The 20690-nt window shown below is 36.8% G+C and overlaps 2 long non-coding RNA genes and 1 pseudogene across 3 annotated transcripts in view; 2 read left to right on the top strand and 1 right to left on the bottom strand.

Annotated features, from left to right (window-relative positions):
• Window positions 1–2218: 2218 nt before the first annotated feature.
• On the top strand, window positions 2219–13920 carry LOC147831904 (uncharacterized). Its single transcript, XR_015520327.1, has 3 exons — window positions 2219–3061; window positions 12684–12744; window positions 13188–13920. It is a non-coding gene; the product is annotated as an uncharacterized LOC147831904 (long non-coding RNA).
• Window positions 13921–15149: 1229 nt separating this feature from the next.
• On the bottom strand, window positions 15150–19744 carry LOC141379855 (uncharacterized). The gene is made up of 4 exons (XR_015520325.1): window positions 19405–19744; window positions 19207–19356; window positions 16892–19118; window positions 15150–15731 (listed from the first exon to the last, which is right to left on the bottom strand). It is a non-coding gene; the product is annotated as an uncharacterized LOC141379855 (long non-coding RNA).
• Window positions 19745–20363: 619 nt separating this feature from the next.
• The window catches only part of LOC141374979 (complement component C6-like), a 28369-nt pseudogene continuing 28042 nt past the window's right edge, over window positions 20364–20690 (top strand). The window contains exon 1 of the transcript NR_203068.1: window positions 20364–20483. The product of NR_203068.1 is annotated as a complement component C6-like, transcript variant 1, non-coding (transcript). The remainder of the gene's footprint in view (window positions 20484–20690) is intronic.

Below are 20690 nucleotides of genomic sequence, written 5' to 3'. Positions count from 1 at the left end.
GCTCGATGACGTATAATGTCTCCGACGCCGCCTATAGTCCCATTTAGCAACTTGATAGCAAGCGTCTTTTTAAAGAAGCATAACCCATTAAAAAAGTCAAGAGTGTGCTGTAAGTGATGTGTTTTATGTCGTAGAACAAAACGTGAAAGTATTTTGAGTTTGTGTTTGCCACGAACCTTATTTAAGCGATTTTACTGAAACCCCATCGAGAAAACCCATTGACTTTGGGACGAAGGAACCGGAACTGCTAAAATTCTAACTCGCTTCCGGGGTTTTGCATACAAATTGACGTCATAGTTCCTCCACTCAATTAGGAGTAGGCTAGCCTCAACAAGACTGACTGCTCATTTAGTCTACATCTAGGCCTATTGAACTACGTGCTTTAGCATAGGCCAACGAACTGCAGTACAGACACCAATTCTCACTTAAGCTCATTTCAGGTTATGATTAGACCTGTCCAGTTTCATCTGAAACGCATCCCAGATGACCTTCTGAAGTGGTTTGAGCGATCGGATGGATATCTGATCAGAACAAAAAAAAACCAAACGAATGAAGTGAGCAAACAGCCTCAAAAACACTGACGTGACAGGAATATATATTGAATATAAATATATTATATTCATTATTTGATTAATATATAATATTCAATTACATAAAATAATTAAAAGGACAAATGCTGGACCTTTTGGCAACACTTTTTCAGTTTAGGTCACAATTCACAGTATTAACAAACAATTAAACTAACACTACTGGCATAATAAACTAACTAGCTGTTTGTTAATAATTAGTAAGGTACTAATTGGGTTTACGTTTAGGTTAGGGCTAGGCATGCCCCCACCCCGGCTACGGGCATGATGTAGTGGAGTAGCAAGTAACATGCTATTAGGTTATGTGACCGCTAGATGGCGATCTTGGATAATAAGAAGCTTACCACCACTAGGAGTTTGTCAGAGTCATTGGTCTTTAATTATAATCATCTGTCTCCCTATTCTACTGCATCCCAGAATAACACACGGCACCAAAAAAAAAAATGTAAAAATATATATTCAGTATATTTAATATGTTTTTGTCCGCAACTCGCCGTCACGCCGTGACGGAGATTCCCGAGCCTGTTTGGTCCAATGGGAGGCGTGCTCTCCTCAGCGCTCACCATGACAACGAGACTCCCAGCAGTGACGTCGCCATGTAAACATTTGCATATGCATTCCTATAAAGCACGGCGGTTCTCGCTCGGTGTTGTCAGTTCTCTCGGGGCTGCTCTTAGAAATTGACCAAGGTAAGTTCAAAATAAACTTCTCTTTCTAAACACCTGTCTCGTGTTTTTATTTGTCATGTACAGCAATACACTGCCATACAGGTCTGTTGAATGCATTTGTACGCAACGTGGTTTGACAATAAAGTAGCCTAACAAGTAAATAGTTGTTAAAAATGTACCTTCATTAGTCAACATTTGGGGAAGGTAGTAAAAAGTTAATCAAAGATGTCCTAAGACATAATGGTAATGTTATGGATGTTACATGACTGTGTTTATTATTACGTATGTATGTTTAAAACCAGCAGAATATACTATATATTTAACATGTCATGAACTTACTGTTCTTCAAAAAATTGCTCAATAAAAATTTCCTTAAGACAAGAATGGGTATTGTTTTGGTCTTTTTTTCTTTTTCCCCCCCTTTTTTTTGTCAAACTACTGTAGGTTTTAAGTTACTACAGCAGATATAGGCTACCTATATCATTATATTGGTAGTCAGAGTTATTTTAATGACCCAAATCGAGTAAAATGTCTCCTACTCAAGTACTTTTTGCATGCAAAAGTCAAATTTACAGTTTTCAACAACAAAATTTTGTCTCGTAAAAATGACCCGTGGGGTGTGAGAAAAAAGTTAATGTCAAGTTATATATTATATATAAAAGAAGTGGAACAAGTTGTCATACTATTTAGTCATAATGCATTTTTCTGTACATTTCCATTAGACGTTTTTTTCTAAATCTATAATTGGTAAATTGCTCCCAGGTCAATCTGGACTTTGTCTAACGAAGGTGAGGTGTATCTGAAAGGAGATTGTCCTATGTTCACATTTCTACTTTTGTTTTGGGTTTGTTTTTTGTTTTCTTTGTCCTATGAAGTGCTGTCTTTTTCTTTCTGTATCACAATGACATGATCTGGCAACGAATCACAGTACAAGCCGCAAAACAATGAAATAAATTAGCCGTAGCTTACATGAGGACGTCCATCCAGAGTACGCTGTTACATTGACAACATGAGTAAGTAATTTGACTGTCTTATCCGTACACAATGACACAAGGACTTGTCATTCTGACGGCACTGACATGTTCATTGAGAGATGAACCAAGGACTTTAAGCAAGAGACTGGCCTCTGCAGGTAATCCATGCTGTTTGGCTATTTGTATGTGCTGTTTTGAGAAATGCACTCACTGCTCAGCAAATTTCAAATCTGAGAAGTTTACCAAAGCGACTGAAAAAAAAAAACTGTAATACAACACAAGTTTATGCAAAGATGAAAAGTCTGCAAAGACAAAAGTGTGTATTTTTATTTGCACATATCACTTTATAAAAATAGTAGCGTATACATAATTCGGTTTTATATTCTTGGCTTAATATTTAATACTCGTTTTGATGTAACCATGTCTATAGTGGAATGGAACATCACAACCATGGTTTCTGCAGGTGTCAGTCACTATTTCAAATGTATGACTTTTTAAGTCTTTTCTTAAAACCATTGTGACCCCGACATTTCTCAGAGGTGGCTATAAATATACAAATGTTGCACACATAACAATAGGCCTATATAAACATGAGCATATTGCCAACACAAAGAGTGCAACAGTCTTAACAGTCATGGGCTATATAGTGTGTATAATCATTTATTCCTTTCTTTAATTTAATATTAATAACCTAACCTCAAGGAGACTGGTGGACAGCATGTGTTCAGGACAAGTCCATTGGTTTAATTTTGGAGATCATCCTCAATGGTCAGTTGTGGCCTGTGTTCATTTTCAATTTGATTACCATAAAGGGGTCATAAAGTTTAACCTGGTGCTATAAGTTCAGTCTGTGCTGTTGATCTGACGTACAATCTAATCTAATACACAATTCTATGACAAAAATTAAGGGCCGATGGCTCTTTATTTGCATGCGATCCTTGCATGCATGAAATATTGCACATCATGACAAGTTTTGCTTGCTAACTGAAAACGTGCTAGATATAATGCAGTTTTTCGTTCAGAATTGTGGTATTTTTAAAGTACTATCAAGTTTTCTAACTGGCGAGCGACATGATCTAGTGGGTCCGTCATCTTTAATGTGCGCGTTGGTGATTTCAGGAGGCGTGCCTTTGGACAGCAGGGGAGGGATTGTATTTGAAATATTATGCTAACCAGTTAGCATTTTGGCAGATCACCTAGTGCAGCTTTAACTGATGTCACACTAAAGCTCCGATCTGTCAGAAGTCAAACTGTGGCATTTAAATATGGTCAGTAGTAAAGTAGAACTTATTGTGGTATTTTCAGCATTTTTTGTTAGCATGATTTGGAGGGGCTCAAAAAAATAAGCCAATGTTGTTCTTGAAAGTATCTTTTTGACCTTTGAAAAAGTACATAGTTCATGGCATAAAGACACACTGAAGGGGAGGTTTTCACTCATCAAAACAACTAATTAAATAAAAGACACCAAACATCCCCTAAAAGGTCATTCAGGGTGACAATAACAGTTCAAGCATCTAAAAAATATTATTCCTTCATTTTCTTTTCGGCTTGGTCCCTTTATTATTACACGCCACCGTGGAATTAACCTGCCAACTTATCCAGCACAATTTTTACGCAGCGGATGACCTTCCGGCCGCAACCCATCTCTGGGAAACATCCACACACACACACACACTCAGTCACACTCATACACTACGGAAAACTTGGCCCACCCAATTCACCTGTACCGCATGTCTTTGGACTTGTGGGGGAAACCGGAGCACCCGGAGGAAAACCCACGCGAATGCAGGGAGAACATGCAAACTCCACACAGAAACGGTAGCTGACCCAGCTGAGGCTCGAACCAGTGACCTTCCTGCTGTGAGGCAACGGCACTACCTACTGCGTCACCTAAAAATATTATATGTATGGCAAATTTATATCCTAAATAGAGGGTCTCATCACTACAATTTATTTGTGTCTTTTTATTTTTGACAACCAAAGAGTGCTTAAACGGTCGGACGTCTATAAAGAGAGAGACGCTTGCTTAGCATGGCACAAGGTCCATTAGACCTTGTTTTATTGGATTTGGCAACCAAAGTATTGAGTCCCTAAAGAGATAGTTCACCCTAAAAATGAAAATGCACTCACCATTTACTGACCTACATGCATGTAGTTCTACACGTTTATTCATACGTTTGCATTACTGAGAGCAGGAGAGAGACCGGCTGCACTAGTAGGCAGTGACGTTATCTTCATAATATTGTTTAATTAGCATAAATGATTAGCAAATGAATCTGTCTCGTCAGCCTTTACAAGTGAAGGAATTATCTACACACAATCTGAATTCCCAATTAGAATAATACTACAAACTATATAATACTATTCATGAAAACACCTAAATATCAGACTAATCCAAATGCCCAACACGAGCGAGCTGCGCTCCAGATCAGCTCGATGACGTATAATGTCTCCGACGCCGCCTATAGTCCCATTTAGCAACTTGATAGCAAGCGTCTTTTTAAAGAAGCATAACCCATTAAAAAAGTCAAGAGTGTGCTGTAAGTGATGTGTTTTATGTCGTAGAACAAAACGTGAAAGTATTTTGAGTTTGTGTTTGCCACGAACCTTATTTAAGCGATTTTACTGAAACCCCATCGAGAAAACCCATTGACTTTGGGACGAAGGAACCGGAACTGCTAAAATTCTAACTCGCTTCCGGGGTTTTGCATACAAATTGACGTCATAGTTCCTCCACTCAATTAGGAGTAGGCTAGCCTCAACAAGACTGACTGCTCATTTAGTCTACATCTAGGCCTATTGAACTACGTGCTTTAGCATAGGCCAACGAACTGCAGTACAGACACCAATTCTCACTTAAGCTCATTTCAGGTTATGATTAGACCTGTCCAGTTTCATCTGAAACGCATCCCAGATGACCTTCTGAAGTGGTTTGAGCGATCGGATGGATATCTGATCAGAACAAAAAAAAACAAAACAAACGAATGAAGTGAGCAAACAGCCTCAAAAACACTGACGTGACAGGAATATATATTGAATATAAATATATTATATTCATTATTTGATTAATATATAATATTCAATTACATAAAATAATTAAAAGGACAAATGCTGGACCTTTTGGCAACACTTTTTCAGTTTAGGTCACAATTCACAGTATTAACAAACAATTAAACTAACACTACTGGCATAATAAACTAACTAGCTGTTTGTTAATAATTAGTAAGGTACTAATTGGGTTTACGTTTAGGTTAGGGCTAGGCATGCCCCCACCCCGGCTACGGGCATGATGTAGTGGAGTAGCAAGTAACATGCTATTAGGTTATGTGACCGCTAGATGGCGATCTTGGATAATAAGAAGCTTACCACCACTAGGAGTTTGTCAGAGTCATTGGTCTTTAATTATAATCATCTGTCTCCCTATTCTACTGCATCCCAGAATAACACACGGCACCAAAAAAAAAATGTAAAAATATATATTCAGTATATTTAATATGTTTTTGTCCGCAACTCGCCGTCACGCCGTGACGGAGATTCCCGAGCCTGTTTGGTCCAATGGGAGGCGTGCTCTCCTCAGCGCTCACCATGACAACGAGACTCCCAGCAGTGACGTCGCCATGTAAACATTTGCATATGCATTCCTATAAAGCACGGCGGTTCTCGCTCGGTGTTGTCAGTTCTCTCGGGGCTGCTCTTAGAAATTGACCAAGGTAAGTTCAAAATAAACTTCTCTTTCTAAACACCTGTCTCGTGTTTTTATTTGTCATGTACAGCAATACACTGCCATACAGGTCTGTTGAATGCATTTGTACGCAACGTGGTTTGACAATAAAGTAGCCTAACAAGTAAATAGTTGTTAAAAATGTACCTTCATTAGTCAACATTTGGGGAAGGTAGTAAAAAGTTAATCAAAGATGTCCTAAGACATAATGGTAATGTTATGGATGTTACATGACTGTATTTATTATTACGTATGTATGTTTAAAACCAGCAGAATATACTATATATTTAACATGTCATGAACTTACTGTTCTTCAAAAAATTGCTCAATAAAAAATTTCCTTAAGACAAGAATGGGTATTGTTTTGGTCTTTTTTTCTTTTTCCCCCCCTTTTTTTTGTCAAACTACTGTAGGTTTTAAGTTACTACAGCAGATATAGGCTACCTATATCATTATATTGGTAGTCAGAGTTATTTTAATGACCCAAATCGAGTAAAATGTCTCCTACTCAAGTACTTTTTGCATGCAAAAGTCAAATTTACAGTTTTCAACAACAAAATTTTGTCTCGTAAAAATGACCCGTGGGGTGTGAGAAAAAAGTTAATGTCAAGTTATATATTATATATAAAAGAAGTGGAACAAGTTGTCATACTATTTAGTCATAATGCATTTTTCTGTACATTTCCATTAGACGTTTTTTTCTAAATCTATAATTGGTAAATTGCTCCCAGGTCAATCTGGACTTTGTCTAACGAAGGTGAGGTGTATCTGAAAGGAGATTGTCCTATGTTCACATTTCTACTTTTGTTTTGGGTTTGTTTTTTGTTTTCTTTGTCCTATGAAGTGCTGTCTTTTTCTTTCTGTATCACAATGACATGATCTGGCAACGAATCACAGTACAAGCCGCAAAACAATGAAATAAATTAGCCGTAGCTTACATGAGGACGTCCATCCAGAGTACGCTGTTACATTGACAACATGAGTAAGTAATTTGACTGTCTTATCCGTACACAATGACACAAGGACTTGTCATTCTGACGGCACTGACATGTTCATTGAGAGATGAACCAAGGACTTTAAGCAAGAGACTGGCCTCTGCAGGTAATCCATGCTGTTTGGCTATTTGTATGTGCTGTTTTGAGAAATGCACTCACTGCTCAGCAAATTTCAAATCTGAGAAGTTTACCAAAGCGACTGAAAAAAAAAAACTGTAATACAACACAAGTTTATGCAAAGATGAAAAGTCTGCAAAGACAAAAGTGTGTATTTTTATTTGCACATATCACTTTATAAAAATAGTAGCGTATACATAATTCGGTTTTATATTCTTGGCTTAATATTTAATACTCGTTTTGATGTAACCATGTCTATAGTGGAATGGAACATCACAACCATGGTTTCTGCAGGTGTCAGTCACTATTTCAAATGTATGACTTTTTAAGTCTTTTCTTAAAACCATCGTGACCCCGACATTTCTCAGAGGTGGCTATAAATATACAAATGTTGCACACATAACAATAGGCCTATATAAACATGAGCATATTGCCAACACAAAGAGTGCAACAGTCTTAACAGTCATGGGCTATATAGTGTGTATAATCATTTATTCCTTTCTTTAATTTAATATTAATAACCTAACCTCAAGGAGACTGGTGGACAGCATGTGTTCAGGACAAGTCCATTGGTTTAATTTTGGAGATCATCCTCAATGGTCAGTTGTGGCCTGTGTTCATTTTCAATTTGATTACCATAAAGGGGTCATAAAGTTTAACCTGGTGCTATAAGTTCAGTCTGTGCTGTTGATCTGACGTACAATCTAATCTAATACACAATTCTATGACAAAAATTAAGGGCCGATGGCTCTTTATTTGCATGCGATCCTTGCATGCATGAAATATTGCACATCATGACAAGTTTTGCTTGCTAACTGAAAACGTGCTAGATATAATGCAGTTTTTCGTTCAGAATTGTGGTATTTTTAAAGTACTATCAAGTTTTCTAACTGGCGAGCGACATGATCTAGTGGGTCCGTCATCTTTAATGTGCGCGTTGGTGATTTCAGGAGGCGTGCCTTTGGACAGCAGGGGAGGGATTGTATTTGAAATATTATGCTAACCAGTTAGCATTTTGGCAGATCACCTAGTGCAGCTTTAACTGATGTCACACTAAAGCTCCGATCTGTCAGAAGTCAAACTGTGGCATTTAAATATGGTCAGTAGTAAAGTAGAACTTATTGTGGTATTTTCAGCATTTTTTGTTAGCATGATTTGGAGGGGCTCAAAAAAATAAGCCAATGTTGTTCTTGAAAGTATCTTTTTGACCTTTGAAAAAGTACATAGTTCATGGCATAAAGACACACTGAAGGGGAGGTTTTCACTCATCAAAACAACTAATTAAATAAAAGACACCAAACATCCCCTAAAAGGTCATTCAGGGTGACAATAACAGTTCAAGCATCTAAAAAATATTATTCCTTCATTTTCTTTTCGGCTTGGTCCCTTTATTATTACACGCCACCGTGGAATTAACCTGCCAACTTATCCAGCACAATTTTTACGCAGCGGATGACCTTCCGGCCGCAACCCATCTCTGGGAAACATCCACACACACACACACACTCAGTCACACTCATACACTACGGAAAACTTGGCCCACCCAATTCACCTGTACCGCATGTCTTTGGACTTGTGGGGGAAACCGGAGCACCCGGAGGAAAACCCACGCGAATGCAGGGAGAACATGCAAACTCCACACAGAAACGGTAGCTGACCCAGCTGAGGCTCGAACCAGTGACCTTCCTGCTGTGAGGCAACGGCACTACCTACTGCGTCACCTAAAAATATTATATGTATGGCAAATTTATATCCTAAATAGAGGGTCTCATCACTACAATTTATTTGTGTCTTTTTATTTTTGACAACCAAAGAGTGCTTAAACGGTCGGACGTCTATAAAGAGAGAGACGCTTGCTTAGCATGGCACAAGGTCCATTAGACCTTGTTTTATTGGATTTGGCAACCAAAGTATTGAGTCCCTAAAGAGATAGTTCACCCTAAAAATGAAAATGCACTCACCATTTACTGACCTACATGCATGTAGTTCTACACGTTTATTCATACGTTTGCATTACTGAGAGCAGGAGAGAGACCGGCTGCACTAGTAGGCAGTGACGTTATCTTCATAATATTGTTTAATTAGCATAAATGATTAGCAAATGAATCTGTCTCGTCAGCCTTTACAAGTGAAGGAATTATCTACACACAATCTGAATTCCCAATTAGAATAATACTACAAACTATATAATACTATTCATGAAAACACCTAAATATCAGACTAATCCAAATGCCCAACACGAGCGAGCTGCGCTCCAGATCAGCTCGATGACGTATAATGTCTCCGACGCCGCCTATAGTCCCATTTAGCAACTTGATAGCAAGCGTCTTTTTAAAGAAGCATAACCCATTAAAAAAGTCAAGAGTGTGCTGTAAGTGATGTGTTTTATGTCGTAGAACAAAACGTGAAAGTATTTTGAGTTTGTGTTTGCCACGAACCTTATTTAAGCGATTTTACTGAAACCCCATCGAGAAAACCCATTGACTTTGGGACGAAGGAACCGGAACTGCTAAAATTCTAACTCGCTTCCGGGGTTTTGCATACAAATTGACGTCATAGTTCCTCCACTCAATTAGGAGTAGGCTAGCCTCAACAAGACTGACTGCTCATTTAGTCTACATCTAGGCCTATTGAACTACGTGCTTTAGCATAGGCCAACGAACTGCAGTACAGACACCAATTCTCACTTAAGCTCATTTCAGGTTATGATTAGACCTGTCCAGTTTCATCTGAAACGCATCCCAGATGACCTTCTGAAGTGGTTTGAGCGATCGGATGGATATCTGATCAGAACAAAAAAAAAAAAACAAACGAATGAAGTGAGCAAACAGCCTCAAAAACACTGACGTGACAGGAATATATATTGAATATAAATATATTATATTCATTATTTGATTAATATATAATATTCAATTACATAAAATAATTAAAAGGACAAATGCTGGACCTTTTGGCAACACTTTTTCAGTTTAGGTCACAATTCACAGTATTAACAAACAATTAAACTAACACTACTGGCATAATAAACTAACTAGCTGTTTGTTAATAATTAGTAAGGTACTAATTGGGTTTACGTTTAGGTTAGGGCTAGGCATGCCCCCACCCCGGCTACGGGCATGATGTAGTGGAGTAGCAAGTAACATGCTATTAGGTTATGTGACCGCTAGATGGCGATCTTGGATAATAAGAAGCTTACCACCACTAGGAGTTTGTCAGAGTCATTGGTCTTTAATTATAATCATCTGTCTCCCTATTCTACTGCATCCCAGAATAACACACGGCACCAAAAAAAAATGTAAAAATATATATTCAGTATATTTAATATGTTTTTGTCCGCAACTCGCCGTCACGCCGTGACGGAGATTCCCGAGCCTGTTTGGTCCAATGGGAGGCGTGCTCTCCTCAGCGCTCACCATGACAACGAGACTCCCAGCAGTGACGTCGCCATGTAAACATTTGCATATGCATTCCTATAAAGCACGGCGGTTCTCGCTCGGTGTTGTCAGTTCTCTCGGGGCTGCTCTTAGAAATTGACCAAGGTAAGTTCAAAATAAACTTCTCTTTCTAAACACCTGTCTCGTGTTTTTATTTGTCATGTACAGCAATACACTGCCATACAGGTCTGTTGAATGCATTTGTACGCAACGTGGTTTGACAATAAAGTAGCCTAACAAGTAAATAGTTGTTAAAAATGTACCTTCATTAGTCAACATTTGGGGAAGGTAGTAAAAAGTTAATCAAAGATGTCCTAAGACATAATGGTAATGTTATGGATGTTACATGACTGTATTTATTATTACGTATGTATGTTTAAAACCAGCAGAATATACTATATATTTAACATGTCATGAACTTACTGTTCTTCAAAAAATTGCTCAATAAAAAATTTCCTTAAGACAAGAATGGGTATTGTTTTGGTCTTTTTTTCTTTTTCCCCCCCTTTTTTTTGTCAAACTACTGTAGGTTTTAAGTTACTACAGCAGATATAGGCTACCTATATCATTATATTGGTAGTCAGAGTTATTTTAATGACCCAAATCGAGTAAAATGTCTCCTACTCAAGTACTTTTTGCATGCAAAAGTCAAATTTACAGTTTTCAACAACAAAATTTTGTCTCGTAAAAATGACCCGTGGGGTGTGAGAAAAAAGTTAATGTCAAGTTATATATTATATATAAAAGAAGTGGAACAAGTTGTCATACTATTTAGTCATAATGCATTTTTCTGTACATTTCCATTAGACGTTTTTTTCTAAATCTATAATTGGTAAATTGCTCCCAGGTCAATCTGGACTTTGTCTAACGAAGGTGAGGTGTATCTGAAAGGAGATTGTCCTATGTTCACATTTCTACTTTTGTTTTGGGTTTGTTTTTTGTTTTCTTTGTCCTATGAAGTGCTGTCTTTTTCTTTCTGTATCACAATGACATGATCTGGCAACGAATCACAGTACAAGCCGCAAAACAATGAAATAAATTAGCCGTAGCTTACATGAGGACGTCCATCCAGAGTACGCTGTTACATTGACAACATGAGTAAGTAATTTGACTGTCTTATCCGTACACAATGACACAAGGACTTGTCATTCTGACGGCACTGACATGTTCATTGAGAGATGAACCAAGGACTTTAAGCAAGAGACTGGCCTCTGCAGGTAATCCATGCTGTTTGGCTATTTGTATGTGCTGTTTTGAGAAATGCACTCACTGCTCAGCAAATTTCAAATCTGAGAAGTTTACCAAAGCGACTGAAAAAAAAAAACTGTAATACAACACAAGTTTATGCAAAGATGAAAAGTCTGCAAAGACAAAAGTGTGTATTTTTATTTGCACATATCACTTTATAAAAATAGTAGCGTATACATAATTCGGTTTTATATTCTTGGCTTAATATTTAATACTCGTTTTGATGTAACCATGTCTATAGTGGAATGGAACATCACAACCATGGTTTCTGCAGGTGTCAGTCACTATTTCAAATGTATGACTTTTTAAGTCTTTTCTTAAAACCATCGTGACCCCGACATTTCTCAGAGGTGGCTATAAATATACAAATGTTGCACACATAACAATAGGCCTATATAAACATGAGCATATTGCCAACACAAAGAGTGCAACAGTCTTAACAGTCATGGGCTATATAGTGTGTATAATCATTTATTCCTTTCTTTAATTTAATATTAATAACCTAACCTCAAGGAGACTGGTGGACAGCATGTGTTCAGGACAAGTCCATTGGTTTAATTTTGGAGATCATCCTCAATGGTCAGTTGTGGCCTGTGTTCATTTTCAATTTGATTACCATAAAGGGGTCATAAAGTTTAACCTGGTGCTATAAGTTCAGTCTGTGCTGTTGATCTGACGTACAATCTAATCTAATACACAATTCTATGACAAAAATTAAGGGCCGATGGCTCTTTATTTGCATGCGATCCTTGCATGCATGAAATATTGCACATCATGACAAGTTTTGCTTGCTAACTGAAAACGTGCTAGATATAATGCAGTTTTTCGTTCAGAATTGTGGTATTTTTAAAGTACTATCAAGTTTTCTAACTGGCGAGCGACATGATCTAGTGCAGGGGTTTTCAAACTGGGGTCCGCGGCCCCCTGGGGGGCCGCCAGATGGCGCTAGGGGGGCCGCAAAGAAATTTTAGATCAATGAGCCCACATGGATGAATTTTGTGTCCTGTTGGACTTCAAAGGGTCCAGTGCATGTTCAAAAATGGGTTCGGAGTCAATCTGTCAAAAATTATAAGTTTTATTTGCTCAAGCAGGAAAGAAACCAAAAGCAATACACTGCGCAGGAGAGGTACAGTTCTCTAAACTCTCCTTCAGAGACACATCCTTTTATACCACAGTTGTCTTCCGTGCATCTTCTCTTAAGAGTTAACCTTTTAAGGCAAATGTCTCCTCTTAGCACACACATGGCTCATACATCCTGTCATTCTTAGAACTCGCACCTATATTCAATAACAGGATGTAACACTGGTCTATACCGTGCTCACAATATGGCTGTTAACCCTTCAGACGATTTCATAGTAACCAACACCCTATGGATCAATCATTAAAGACTTCTTATGCATGGAAAACATATCAAAATTATATTTAAACTGAAAAACACCACAGTCCCGCATCATTCTGAGGGTTAATCTATTTTTATTATAATTTGAGCTCAAAAGTACTGCAAAAATGAAGCTTTTTTCATTCTGCATTTATGTCATTTAAATGCAGTTGACATTTTCGTGACACAGGAAAAGAAGCGCAGCGGCCCGCCTCCGTGGACGGGGACTTTTATTGAATAAGCGCTTCTGGCCAGGCGCTTCCTGACTGTGATTTTTGGCGCTTGTCTGCCGCACCAGACGGCGTTTACCTTTCACTTACGCTTACCTCTTTTACGCTTAACAACTAAATGAATGCTCAGGTTTGACTGACTATATTTCAGTTAAAATACATGATCAATTGGAAAATTATCGGTGGCTGAAAGCACTACCTTGTTTATGGCTTGCGTTCCTAAGTAACCGAGGTGCTGCGGAGTACGCGCCTCTCTGCGCAGGCTTCACTCATAGGGAACAAATAGCATTTTAAAGACACGGCACAACATTGCACCTCGTCCACAGCGCGACAGGCTTTTACACTTTGCATTGTACAAATATCAGACGGTCCTCTTTGCAGCATGGCAAACAAACATATTAAAATTGTAAAGCAAAAAGTGCTGCAATAACAATGAATGGAGCTGTCATCACATCAGCGAGTGCTCAGTTTCACTCCTGTTACACTAATGACAGCTGGATGAGCTCTGCAGTGGACCTCTTACTCACATTGGTTCATAACTGGATGATTAAAAAAACTAAATTGTATACACACTGAGTAAAAGCACTATAGCCTTTAAAATTATAATGTATCTGTTTGTGTTATGTTATAGGGCTAATAATTATTAAATATTAAAATGTATTAGTGCTCTGTATCTAATGGAGCTCAACATATCTGATCAAATTTTAATACTCTGAATATAAATGCATTTTGTTCCACTTTTTCCCATATTTGTTTGTGTAACTAATTTAAATGTAATGTTCAGTATTATTATTAATAGAACAAACTGGTATGAACATTTTAAAGTCAGCAAAGCTTCTAAAATTATGCAAAGTAAAACTTGTGGCTCTTTGAACTTGAATACCCAATTCTAGATTGCATTTAGGAAATTATTTTTTATCAGTGTAAGTCAGGATTGTCGACCTGAGTAAATTATGATGTGCACAAAAAAAAAGGAATAAAAATAAACAAAACACACTGAACCACTACAGCCTCTATTGTAGTATTGCTAGTTACAACAGTACAGTTAACTGTTAACAGGCTGATGAATGACAAAACTCTTTAAAACTTTAAAGCTTTAAATCTTTAGATACATTTAGACTCTCAGCTGTAAGGGTAAATACAGAAGAGTCTAGCTGTGCATAGGCTGAAAAAAAGCATAAAAATGGCATAAAAACTGTGTAAACGTGACGACTTGTACACAAAATATGGCTTGATGGAATAATTCAGTGAGAGCAAACCACAATGAGTACTGCGCATCAAGATTTGATCAATAGATTGAAGCACTAAAACCATGCCAACTCAACTAACATCTTACAAAAATTAATCCAGATAATGAATAATATAAATTTATTGAATAATATATAATAATATAAATGTATTGAATAATACAATTTAAAAAAAATTAAGTACAGTTGTTAATTTGAGGGGGTGGCGTCATTTTTATTTTTGGGGGGGTCCCCAAAAGAGTTCGCCCTACACAAAGGGGCCCTCAGCTGAAAAGGTTTGAAAACCCCTGCTCTATATAGTTATAATAGTCACACATGAAAGCATATAAAACGCTTGTGTTACTCTAAAACTGGAGCTTTCCTGTCTTTTGACCCCATTGATGCTGCACACTGGTGTTGGTGTGGAGAGACCCCCCATCCCCCACCCCCCACGAACACACACACACACACACACACACACACACACACACACACGATTGTGAAGTGCTTTAGGTGTATGGCCATACACAATAAATGTGCTATTCTTTTAGCTATGTTTTATTATTTTTTTAAAAACTGTCTTGGTCAATATTTATGTAAAATTCAGTCGGTTTCGTCTCAAGTGAACACAAACAACTGGGAGAAAAATGAATCAATACATTGGATCTGTGCATTTAAGTTAATGTGATAGCAATAAAAAAAAACATACAAATTGCTTTATATCTTTAATTTTTATTATACAGAAAAATAAAAATAAAAATGTTGCAGCACTGCACTCTCTTTCTTCAAACGGTGGCTTGCAAATTGTGTATATTTTTGTATAATGAAATTTAAATTGACTTAAATTCTATTTACTTTACTTCTTTTCTATTTGCAAATGAATTATCTTTTTCAGGATCTCCGTGGGGGTCTAAAAAGCCTTAAGATGTCTTAAATTTCAAAAACAAATATTTAAGCCTTAAAAAGTCTTAAATTCACTGAAATATTGTCTTCTGGTCTTAAATGAATTTAAACAGGGCTTAATTTTCCTTTGTTTACGTAAAGCTACCCAATTGATCCAACACATTCAATCAGCAACAACACATCTCAATAAAACATTTAGCAAAACTATTCATAACTAATATTATTATGCTGTAGTTTTAAAGTAATTCAGCTTTTATTTGTATAGCGCTTTTACAATGTAGATTGTGTCAAAGCAGCTTCACATAAATGGTCATAGTAATTGGAACAGTGTGGTTCAGGTTTTAGTGTTTAAGTTCAGTTCAGTTCAGTTTAGCTCTGTTCAGTGTGATTTAATCATTACTGAGAGTTCAAACACTGAAGAGCAAATTCATCGATGCGTAGCTCTACCAATCCTGAACCATGCGAGGCAGTGGCGACAGCGGAGAGGGAAAAAAAACTTCACCTGATGGGAGTGAAGAAAAAAAACCTTGAGAGAACCAGACTCAGTTGGGCACGACCATTTTAATTTCTCCGCTGGCCAAAAGTCTTGTGCAGAACTTCATTCGCCGTGGTTTATGCTGGAAAATGGCCTCAATGAAGACTCGTCTGTCCCTGGAGCGTCGCTGGAATCAGACACATGTTCTCCACTCCCCACGACCATCAGCGCAGCAGCAGCTCAGGATATGGCCTGGTCCCGGATATGGAATCCTTGGGATCATCACGTCGCTGGTCTTGGATCCAATCAGTGACTCCGCCTAATCTGAGGACCTCGGGATGAGTATCCCCAGGTGAAAATAGAGAATAAAGAGAATAATTAGCGTAGCTGCTGTTCATAGTGTATATAAGCAAGATGTAGAAGCCAGTGTGGAACCTGCTAGGTGATGCACTGAGTGTATGCTTTACTAAACAGATAGGTCTTTAATCTAGTTTTGAACTGGGAGAGTGTGTCTGAGCCTCGGACATTACCAGGAAGGCTATTCCAGAGTGTAGGAGCCATGAAAGAGAAGGCTCGACCTCCTTTACTTGATTTTGCTATTCTAGGTACTACCAGAAGCCCTGAATTTTGAGATCTTAAGGAGCGAGTTGGTTCGTAGCGAGACAGAAGGTTGGTTAGATAAACAGGAGCTAGATTATTTAGAGCTTTATAGGTGAGAAGTAATATTTTAAATTCAATACGAAATTTAACAGGCAGCCAGTGTAAGGAGGATAAAATTGGGGTGATATGATCATATTTTCTAGACCTGGTCAGAACTCTGGCTGCTGCATTTTGCACTAATTGAAGTTTGTTAATAGAGGATGCTGGGCAGCCAGCAAATAGAGCATTACAGTAATCCAGTCTCGAAGTCATAAAAGCATGGACTTTTAAAGCACAAATCAACAGTTTGTTTTGGTTTCTTAATTATTTCCATAGCTTTGTGTTTTGAGCTATTTGTGCTTATCTCTGTATAAGAGGCACATTTGTGTAGCGAATGTTTTGGTATGTCACATCTCATATACATTAACTCAAAATTCTGTCATACTCAGTCACAAACCTGTTTAAGTTTCAAAGATTTTTTTAAAAAGTTGGAAATCGGTAACCTTTGAATTCTGTATTTGATTTTTCTACTATGGAAGTCATGCATCAACATTAACATTTTTCAAATTATCTTCTTTTGTGTTCAACAGAAAGAAATTCATAAAGGGTTGGAACCAGTTCAGAGTGAGTACTTTTATATCTTTAGGTAAACTATCCCTTTAAGCTCCCACTTATACCTCCAACAAGAAGCTTGGAGCCATTAGGAATGTCCTGGACGGTCTCCACAGGGTCTGAATAAAAACAGGCTCTCCATGACTGCGATGTTGAGAAATGAGCGCTGTTGGATTCCTGTAGAGTAAAGCGACAGTGAGAGCATGACATACTTATAGTAAAAAAGCATGTTGTTTTCTACTTTAACCGAAGTATCTTTATAAAATATAAACAGTGTGATGTCTTTTTGAACCTGTTTTGATGCTCACGCTGTACAGTATTGCTGTTTGCTTCCAGTAAACTTTAGTTCTTTGAAAGGAAGTTCAAAGAATACTTCAATGTCACGTTTAAACATGTCAAATTTAAAAGTGAATTATATAATATTCCCCATGTTCATTTTAAATTCTTTCATCATTCATTAATTTCACGTGCTATTCAATCTTTAAAGAGACACATAAATAAATGGTGAAAGGTTGAAAGACATTTTCATAATATCTAAAGAGTCTTAAATGAAAAAACATTATGTATAAAGTAAAATTTAGCTGGTCAGGTAATGCTTAAATAAAAGTAATTAAGTAAATAAAGTAGCTTTGTTCTCATATTACCAACAAAATGCATTAATCCTAATTCTACTGTCAAACATTATAGATTATAAATATCAGTTACACTCGATCTTAAAGTACCATGTTACTGACGGTTGTCATTGGTTATGCTTGCATTTCTTCCAATGCATTAAGGTGTTCTAATATCTTTCCCCATGTTTTATCAAATATTTTATTTGATTGTATTTTTTATTTAATGTTTCTCATTATTGATATAACTCAACCTCTCCAAAGCAATCATGTTTACGAGATCTCTTCCCCACGTACCAAATTTAGGTACAGATTCAGCTTTTCACATTCTCAAAATTCCCCTTTTGGTAGTAATACCATACCAAATAACATGGCTTGTCTTTCATGTATATTGAACATCTCTAAGTTACTAAATATCCCAAGAACAGCTATAAGTGGACATGGATTTTTGGAGGGCTTTAGAAAAACATTCAAATATATTTTCCAAAAATTCTTAAATTAATTGTTAAATAAGATGCTTTTACTTACATCACTGGCAGAATATTTAGCTTGTTTTAAAATGGTGGTCCAGCTAGTTGTATCAGTTTGAGCCTGAAAAGGACGCTGCTGAACCTCATGCTTGCCCTCTAAAATAAAATCTGACAAGTGTCTTTCATACAGTTGAAGTCAAAATTATTAGCCCCCTTTGAAATGTTTTTTCTTATTTAAAGATTTCCCAAATTATGTTTAACAGAGCAAGAACATTTTCATAGTATGTCTAATAATATTTTTTTCTTCTGGAGAAAGTCTTATTTTGGCTAGAACCAAAGCAGTTTTTAATTTTTGAAATATAATTTTAAGGTCAAAATTATTAGCCCCTTTAAGCTATATATTTTTTTGATTTTCTACAGAAAAACTATTATGTTTAGAAATGTGTTGGAAAAATCTCCTCAGCGTTAAACCGAAATTGGGGGAAAAAATAAATAAGGGGGCTAATAATTCTGACTTCAACTGTATATTCAGGTTATAATTATGTGTAAGCAATATGAAACGTTTGTTATTGGAAATGTAACACAAGTAAAGCGGCCGCAAAGAGAGACACTGCATAAATTGCATAAATTGTTAGCGGTGCCAAATAGCATTTCTTGTTGTTTACATCCTTGTTTAAGTCCTTGCTACAGCATATCATTTATGCTTGACTCTATGCATGTAATAGTTCAGTTTGAACAAATAAAACACTTTAGTTTCCCAGTGATGGGTTGCAGCTGGAAGGGCATCCGCTGTGTAAAACTTTTGCTGGATAAGTTGACAGTTCATTCCTCTGTGGCGACCCCAGTTTAATGAAGGGACTAAGCCAAAAAAGAAAATGAATGAATGAAAACACTTATAGGTTATGGCTTACAATCCACAGCTTTGTCTTATATGGTTGGAGCTGCTCCTTCTTTGAGGAGTTTTCAGTCGAATCCCACACTGAACTAAGAGAGGTTCTGGAAGCTATCTTTTGTCAAATGATAACTATATATATCTTTTTAATTCTCCGGAACATAATTAAAATGAAACTGTAAGCACTTCACTCTTTGTGTCGTGTCCTTTGGAAGCTTAAATACAGAAACAAAAGAAGCTCTGTGGAAATAGCAGCATTTGGACGGCATTTTAGCTTTTTCTGCTATAACATTATAGTGCCTCGGGCCACGCCCCTTCACTGTACAGGGCGTTTGTGATCTCACTAGCCCGGATGTGTTTTTTGTAGTCACCAAACTTCATTCGCTGTAGGCTAACTTTGTAAAAACCAATGTCTCCCTTTGCATTACACTTTGAGTGTATTATATTCAGAGATGTTGTTTATGTTCACACAGCTACATGACACATCACCTAAAGTTTAAAATGATATCGTTGTCGACCAACCCTTTAAGAAAAAAAAACTTAATTTTTACTTGTTATTTCTGACAAAAAAAAGAAAAAAAAAATATATATATTTTTTTACTTGTCTAGAAAATACTCATTGCTTATTTGAAGATTAAAACAAGGTTATTTTACTTACCCCACTGGCAGATTATTTTGCTTATTTTAATGAAAACTCACTTAATTATGACTTATTATTTCTGAAAACAAGACGTATAGTTCAACATGCATATATGAAAACAATACTTCTAGATATGAGGTATCAACATATGGTTTTAGCCCCTTTTTGTCACTTTATAATTATGTTTTTAATGTAATTGTGTGTTTTATTGTAGCATACACATCCAAGCTAAGAACATCAGTTGATGCATTTTTGTTATTCTTCTTTGTTTATTTTTTATTTTGTTTATTAAAAAACTAAAAACTACAAATAATGAAAATAACATTTAATAAGAATAAAGCAAACCCTATTTTGGCATGTAGAAATGCAATAAATTAGTCCTGTAATAACATGTTTTCCACGTACTCCCTGTTCACATTCCCATAGTCTAAACCCAAGCCAAATGGCAAAGTGAAGAGTTGCAGCTGTAGGGCTTTACTGGAAGTCATGGGGGATGGAGATATTTTGGACAGAGAGTCAAGAAGGCGTGCTGACAGACAATTCATAAGGGTCAAAATAAGCTCCAGAGCAACTGATTCTTGATCATTTTCATGTTTACTTTTATTGCGATTGGACACAAAAGCTGTTCGTGAAAGTGCCACTTTTGGAGGAGTCTGTAATTCTGTGAGTATTCCTCAATCTCAGACACTATTAGCTTTCAGTAATTTGTCTCAAAAATCGTTCAGAGGATATGTGTTAACTTTATTGAATGCTTAATGTCCATATTTTATCACGTTTTCATTCCTTCTTAAGTAAAAGTTTGCTTCACAATATACTGTTTTACTATTTAAAAGCTGCTTCTGAGATCGAATTTCTCAACACAATCTCTGT

The sequence above is a fragment of the Danio rerio genome, chromosome 21 (genome assembly GCF_052040795.2).
Source record: "Danio rerio strain M-AB ecotype USA chromosome 21, GRCz13ab, whole genome shotgun sequence".
NCBI classification, from domain to species: Eukaryota; Metazoa; Chordata; class Actinopteri; order Cypriniformes; family Danionidae; genus Danio; species Danio rerio.
Note: the sequence above shows the minus strand (reverse complement) of the source record. Positions and strands in the feature narration are given on the sequence as shown.